The sequence below is a fragment of the Mirounga leonina genome, unplaced genomic scaffold (assembly GCF_011800145.1).
Source record: "Mirounga leonina isolate KUSES-001 unplaced genomic scaffold, KU_Mleo_1.0 Mir_418, whole genome shotgun sequence".
In the NCBI taxonomy this organism is placed as follows: Eukaryota; Metazoa; Chordata; class Mammalia; order Carnivora; family Phocidae; genus Mirounga; species Mirounga leonina.
Genome location: NW_023270739.1, coordinates 27,585,031 through 27,593,021, shown reverse-complemented (window position 1 = coordinate 27,593,021; position 7,991 = coordinate 27,585,031). Strand labels below are relative to the sequence as shown.

The following is a 7,991-nucleotide window of genomic DNA, read 5'->3' as shown; positions in this document are numbered from 1 at the left end:
AAATTGAAATTTCATCTTCCACAAATAAAGTTTTATTGGAACACAGTCACACTCATTTGTCTACATATCGTCTATAGCCACTTTCACTGCAGAACTGAGTAGTTGTAACAGAGACTTTGTGGTACACCAATCCTAAAATATTTACAGTTTGGGCCTCTACATATACAGTTAGCCATCCATATTTTAGATAGTTGCCTGACCTTTCTGGCTTAAACAAATGTTATTTTCTTGGAGGAGACAGGAAGAGAACTAATATTTATAGGGTCTTCATTTGCTAAGTAAGGTCACCCATTTACTAACAACCCAGGTAGGTAGACATTAACACTCCATTTCAGAGATTAAGGAACTGAGGTTCAGAGAATCTAAACAGTTTAAAAGATTGTGTAGACTACATGTTAACTAACTAGAATTTACGTAAAGATTTGGAAGAAAAAAAGAGGAAAAGAAAAATGAAAGAAAAGCACTTTGTAAACTGCAAAAAAAAAAGATTCTGTAGGTAGTTGATTTTGGAGCCAGGCCTCAAATAAATGCTTTACTGTATCATGTTACTAGGTCATTACTCCTCTTTGCCTAAGAAAGTAGATTTGTTACGCCAATTCAAAAGCAAAGAGGAAAAGAATTGCAGGCTTGTGGGGAGTTAGCCATTCAGTGAGTAATTGGTCACCAGTGTTGGAACCTGGTATACCAACGAATATCTCAGAAAGACGGACTCTGAACCTGTGGCAGGAAGGTAGCCTTGGGTACTTTTCAATGGTAAGTGGATACTTGCCCAATAGACTCTTTCTCCTAAGGATAAAAACTCTTATCAGTAAGACCAAAATAATTTATAAGGTGCTCGCTTCGGCAGCACATATACTAAAATTGGAACGATACAGAGAAGATTAGCATGGCCCCTGCACAAGGATGACACGCAAATTCGTGAAGCGTTCCATATTTTATCTCAGATCTGTACCTCTGAAACAAATAATGCAATATATGTTAAGAAAAAAAAAAAGAAGAAGAAGAAGGTAGCGGGAGGGGAGGAATGAAGCGGGGGAAATCGGAGGGGTAGACGAACCATGAGAGACGATGGACTCTGAAAAAGAAACTGAGGGTTCTAGAGGGGAGGGGGGTGGGAGGATGGGTTAGCCTGGTGGTGGGTATTGAGGAGGGCACATTCTGCATGGAGCACTGGGTGTTGTGCACAAACAATGAATCATGGAACACTTCATCTAAAACTAATGTTGTAATGTAAGGGGATTAACATAAGAATAAAAAAATAATAATTTATAAGAAAGTATCTTTCTATACTATTTGAATAAATCTTTATTACATGAAAGAATATGAACCTTAAGCTGTATTCAACAAATCTTCCTGATTTTCCAATGAGTGATTAAAGCAGCTCAGTTTAAGTCACTCTCTGTTTTCTTTTTTAATACCTGCTGATAGTATAGCAGCAGCTGCAGTAGTAGGAATCTGTTGAAACAAATTATATTTCTCATCGATTGATCTCCAAAGGCATGCTTCCTAGTTTTAGAAAATTCACTGAAAATTTTATAGTGCTTTAAATGAAGGGAGATAAAACACAAAGAATGGGATTATATCTTTATGTGGTGGCTGAACCAAATTGCAATATAGCTTAAATATTAATTTTAACTCTCTCTCTGATCCAAATCATCACAGCCCAATAGATAATCAGGCAAATGAACTAATACTTAAGTTACTAAAAATAAATGTTGGCCATATTGTAACCTATTCTTTTTTTGCAAGTTGCTATGATCCAAGTTTCATTTGGAAGAAATAAAATGTCTCTCTGTATTGCTGTCAATAGATTCCTTAACCCTACCATTATTTTTCTCAAATTGTTTTTAGGTCAACTTTCTCTCACTATATTGCTTTTCCTACCCAGAAAAAAAAAAAATGTGCACGTGCTTATTATCTTCTGTTTATTTGCTTTATTCCTGTTCTGTTCCCATGCCTCCCTACAGGCAACCCAAAGTGCCCCACCCCCCATGCCATTGTATCCTGCCTTGGGAAGCTAACTGTGATGGAAGTTGCCACATTGACAGGACTGTGGTGCATCTAGAAATCAGGACAAAAGCCATGATTCCAGGCACACTAAGAGGAAGTTGCTCAAGATCAGATGGTAACAGATGGCAGAGTGGACACTAAAGATGGAAGGTTTAAGGATGGAGGGTTATTTATTGTATAGGGTCACCAAAGAGAAGCTATGACAAAGATAGGTCTTCTCTTCCATTTAGTAATATCTAAAGAAGCCAAATGGAAACAACAAACAACACAATGAAAAGCCAACACTAAGTGAACATATTGATAATTGTGCTCTTTTAACACAGTAAAATTTCCTACGTCCATTAAAATGGTAATTATAAGTCCATGCTCAATAGATGATCAAACTGAATTGGACAACATATATGGGATGGTGTAAGTAAAAATAGCAGATTTCAAAGTAGAGTTCTTGGATTACAAGAATGCTACTAAGCTGGATAATTTAGCCAGACAGAGAGGGAGAGAGAAAGAGAGAAGCAGGGGGTTGGGGAGGATTGAGAGAGAGAGAGAGACAGAAAAGATAAGGAAAGATAAAAATAGGGTTTCAAAAGACAGGAGAAAGGACAGTTCCAGTGATCTGGAAATCAGAAACTAACATTCAATGCTGGGGAGAGCAGACAACAAATACTTTGAACAAAGAGGCTATGAATGAATGAATATATTCTACTTTTATGAAGGTTGGGAGGTATACCTAGAGAACTTCATTACGCTATAACTAGTCTTTTTTTTTTTTTTTTTTAAATACCATTTGCAGGGAGCTTTCTCATCATTTTACTAGTTGGGAAGATATATGAATAATATATTTTAAATTACTAAAAAAATGTTACCTCAGATATAAACTGCCGCATAGCGTGCTTGTCGAGAGACGAAATGATTGATTAGAGTCCAATAAGTTGGAACAAAGGCCCAAAGGGGCTGCATGGCCAGGCACTGGCAAGAAGTGCGGGCGCTGAGGTGAAGCCCTGAGTCTGTCTGGGTGGATTCTTGGTTTTATTCTCGTATAGTAGAATGTAAAGTATGTGCATAGAACACAAGGAGGGAAAAACAACCCAAGAAAGTAATCACATGAGGGACTGCAGGAAACTGTATATGTGCCTATTAGCGCAGATCCTAGTGAGGCATATCCAAGGGGTTTCAGGGGATGGGAGAACTGAGGTCAGCAGGCCTATCTTATCCACCATCGTTGCTGTTTGCAGCATGTACCGATGGCGGGAATGCCACAGGCATAAAGCTGTTGCCATTTGCGCGTGTTCCTCTTCTTACTGTCTACAGTCTTTTACCCACTAAAGTCCTGCTCTCTCTCCCACAATAAACACCATTCTTCACATCTTACCTTCATAAACCTGGAAGTTGAAAAGTGATCTTTGAGTCATATCAGATTCAGTGATTGCAGTTTTTCAATGAAAAACAAAATGGCACCAGTAGAAATGGAAAGTCACAGCTACTTAAAAAGTGAAACACAAGGATTCCAAAGACTAAAACGTTTTCTTCTCTTATTTTTTACATGTATAAAGTTGCTGTCAAGCCTGTTAAAATTTACAAAGTTTCAACTTTGTTTTTGGACTTTACCATGCTTTTGTAATTTTATAGAACTATGCAATGTGACAATTGAAAATAAAAATATATACTTGAGGCATAGAATGTTTTAGGGGTATTAGCACTCTTTGAATAGAAATTAAAGTGTGGGGGCGCCTGGGTGGCTCAGTTGTTAAGTGTCTGCCTTCGGCTCAGGTCATGATCCCAGGGTCCTGGGATTGGGCCCCACGTCGGGCTCCCTGCTCGGCGGGAAGCCTGCTTCTCCCTCTCCCACTCCCCCTGCTTGTGTTCCCTCTCTCGCTGTCTCTCTCTCTGTCAAATAAATAAATAAAATCTTAAAAAAAAAAAAAGAAATTAAAGTGTGTTTTCCCTTATAATAAAACATCTGGGTTGCAGGCAAATTGGACTATTGCTGATTATTAGGATAAACTATAAAAATAAGAGTTTATTTTGGAGATTTTCATTCTTCTGCTCAAATCAGATTGGTGGCTCTCTAAGTCTGCTATCAAACTGCCATCCTGGGATATTTTCCCATTACCTTGGATATCGAATGGTCTCTTTCCTTATTCAATTACCCTGTTTCCTTGGTCCCACATCCTCCTTTTACTTGGTGTACTTTCTGGGTTTATATTTGGATATAAAACAATCAAATCAGCCCAAATAAAACAGGTTCAAGTTTGAGATATTTTAAATGTTTAATAATAATCGATATTTAAAATCAATCTTTAAAATGATTACTAGATTTACCGTACATTAATTTGGTTAATGTGAGTGACCCACACACCACAGATTCCATTTCTCATGCTTTTGATTGTTGGTTCTAGGTTAATGGCGGAAATTTTCCTTTCTTTTTCATCTTTATTTTGCAGTTCATTTTGTAAATTTCCTTGCCCTTTTTCAGTGATACTAGTTAGAGTCACTCATGCAATACTAAGGTTACCAGAGTTCTTTTCCTTGTCTCTTAATTTCCCTGTAGGAGTATAAGAATAAATCCACCCTAAACAAAAAGCCCAAGATTCTTAACAATTACATGATTTTTATTTTTTCTTCTCATTTTCTTTTTGAAGATTTATGTATTTATTTTAGATGGGGGGGTTGGAGGGGCAGAGGGAGAGGGAGAGAGAATCTTGAGCAGATTCCACGCTGAGCATGGAGCCCAATGCGGGGCTCAATCCCACGACCCTGAGATCACAACCTGAGCTGAAACCAAAAGTCCAATGCTTAACTGACTCCATCACCCAGGTACTCCTCTTTTCTTTATATCTTTAAGTAACTTACAAATTCTGGCTCTTCTTTCTTTATAACATCTACAGAAACCTACTCCTCCCTTGTTTTTTTTTTTTTTTCCCTTCCCTCAGGGGTGTGTTGGATGAGTACATTTTGAGACAGAAACTTGGTAATTAATTTCTGGAAATAGCCTGATTCATATTCATATAAAAGTAAATGTACAAAGTTGACAATTATTGATAATCTTCTCTTCAAGTATGGTTGGTCCCTTAGTCCATGTAGATGACCAGGCTATTCAAACTTAGGTGATTGATTTAATCATTCTGTGGGCTGTTTGTTTTCTCCAAACATTCAGCAAACATAAAGGAATAAGCAATTGCTTGGCTGAGTTGGAATCATCTTAAATACACATTTAACTATTATTATTTTTAATAGAATCTTTATTCTACTTTCAGAGGTAGCTGCTGCCAATACTGTTTAAATATTGTGAAGTATTGTAGGCTTAATCCACATACTTCCTTTTAACAAAAAACCAAGAATTTTAGACGTGTGATGGAGGGAACTGAATAAGAATGCTGGTATTTTTTTGTGTAGCTTTTATGTATAGACCATTATGGTAGGACCTTTCTTATTTTGCATCTACTAGAATGGGAACTATGTGGACGCAAATTTTGTTTTGTTAACTACTGTATCTTAGGTGCTTTGGATAGTGCCTGACACAGAGTGGGTTCTGAATGAAAGACTGTTTAATCCTGATGACAGCCATTTGTGTGATTTTATCAGAAAGTTTAAGTTGTTTGCTTTCATTCTCATAGCTAATAGTAATAATTAATAGGTATGATTCAAATTCACATCCATACGACTCCAAGTTTATGCTTTTAAAAATTAAACTGGACTTAATTGAAAACTTTTCCTGTTTAGAATCGTGCCTTTCACATGGTAATCACGAAACACAGGAAAATGTTGAATGTGTGCAAAAGTGAAAAAAATAAACAAAAGAAGGGGCCCTTATGTAACTTCAAGTACTTTTTTTGTTTTTGTTTTTGTTTTTGTTTTTTCAAGTACTTCATTAGCTTTCCTCAGGATTATATCTTTTGCCATGGCTTGACATAGAACTTAATGCTTGTTTTAAAATTTTCTCTAAACACAATCTACCCTATTGTCTTTTTTGTGAGTCTTAGAAGAGTTGCCAAAGGGTGTGGTTTTCAGTGGTTAAGTTTTCAGAAATCATTCATGTTGTTTACTTCAGCTCTCATTGTAATTAAACAATGATCTGCTTTAGACATTATCACTTGACAAGCACTATTGAAAATACTATATCTACATCCGATAAAATGCAAAATTCAAAAAAACTATCACTTATTTCAGAAATTCCCAATACAGCTTCTTTCAGTAGCTTGAATAAATTCGAATGGATGGGTACATGCAAATCCATTCCTCGTGGTATTTAATGTGATGAGCAGAACCTATTACCCTAAAAGAAATCCTAATTAAAATTCCGTTCCTAGCTTAGCTTTGTTTTTTTTTTTTCAATCACACACAGAAATTTCACTTTTGGAGGTAGTACAGTGTTATCCTATAAAGAACAATGGACATGGCAAAGCTGACCTGTATCTGAGTCATAGCTTGACCAATCCAACAGCTATGAGAACTTGAGTAAGTCATGCAATTTCTCTGAGCCTAAATTGATCCACATAGTGAAATGAGGAAACTGAGGAGCAATAAAGTAAATAACTTGCTCAACTTAGGTCAGCAGTTTGGAAGTGACAATGAAAGAATTCCATCCCATAGTCTGAATCCACACCACATATCTCTAAGTGTTAACTTGTCACCTGTACTGAGCTCAACAAGAAGAAACAGAAATATGGAGAAATAACAAAAATGTTCTCAGTCCTAAAATAGAGGTATGCAGATGGAGCCATGGGGATAACAAGTAAAAGAGCATGCTTCTCAGTGAAGCATTTGACTTAAGCCTTGAAGTGTGAGAAGTGTTAGCCTAAAGCCTATTTGCTATTCTAGGATGCATAAAATGATATATTCTCTGGAATATTGGAAGCTAAAAAAGGTGAAGGAGGGAAAAAAGTCCGTAGGCCTACAACAATAAAAATAGTTGGCTGCTTTGAGGGAACTACAGTATTTGCGTGTGGTTCTCATTCTAGGAAGAGGTTAAAATTGAGCCTGGGGAGGTAGGTCAGGGATGGATCACAAAGGGCCTTCTGATCCAGGCTAAGGAATTTGTGCTTTATTTTGGATACTCTGCAGGGAGCTATTTTTAAAAAGGTACTGTTATTAAGTTTGAGTGTTAGAATGATCACACTAGCAGCAGAACAGGGGATAGATTGGAAGAGGTGGGGCAACCAGGTAGGAGGGCAACCAGTTGCAATTCAACCAATAATTGAATTGCAAAGTGATAAGGGCCCAAAATAAGGCTGTGGAAATTAAGAGGAAGATAGAATTAAAAACTTATTTAGACGATCAAATGTAAAGGATCTGGAGAGCCACTTGGATGCAAGTTTTGAAGGAGAGAGCTGAAGTTTAGTTTTCCAGATTTCTAATCTCAGAGACTGAGTGTATAATGATGACATTTACCACACTATAGAAATCAAGGACCAGATAGATCTTAGAGAAAAGATAATGCATTCAAATCTGAACACAAGAAGTTTAAGGTCTCTATGAGATGGCAGATAGCCCAAAGGCAGTTGAATATGTAGATCTGGAGCTAAGGAGCGAGTTTTGGGCTGGAACTATGGATTTGTTACTTAAAGCCAAGAAAATGGTTAAGAGAAATTGTATATAGTAATAAGAAAAGAAAAGCCACACATTCAGCTCTAGGGAACACTGGCATTTAAGGAGCAGTCAAACAAAGAAGAGAAGGCTTCGTAAAGACTAAGAGTGTGACCAGAGAGAAGAAAACAGAAGAGATTTCTGTTCAACAAGAAGGGAGGAGAGAATTTCATAAGAGAGGTGTGACCAATAGTGTAAAATGTGTTTCAAGGCTAATTTTGTTAAAGGCAGAAAGTGATCATTGAATTTGGTAATATGGAGGCTATCTTTCACTTATTCACTCAACCAGTATTTAATGAGAGATTAGCATGTGTCAGGTGCAATGCAAGACATTGAAGATACTATATTAGCAGAGGAGATACTTTCCTTTGTGTTCATGATGTTTGGTCTAATGGTGT

At 36.9% G+C, this 7,991-nt stretch overlaps 1 non-coding gene across 1 annotated transcript; it reads left to right on the top strand.

The window, feature by feature from the left end:
• The first annotated feature begins 831 nt into the window (after positions 1-831).
• Positions 832-938, top strand: LOC117998944. Its single transcript, XR_004676149.1, has one exon. It is a non-coding gene; the product is annotated as a U6 spliceosomal RNA (small nuclear RNA).
• Positions 939-7,991: the final 7,053 nt, after the last annotated feature.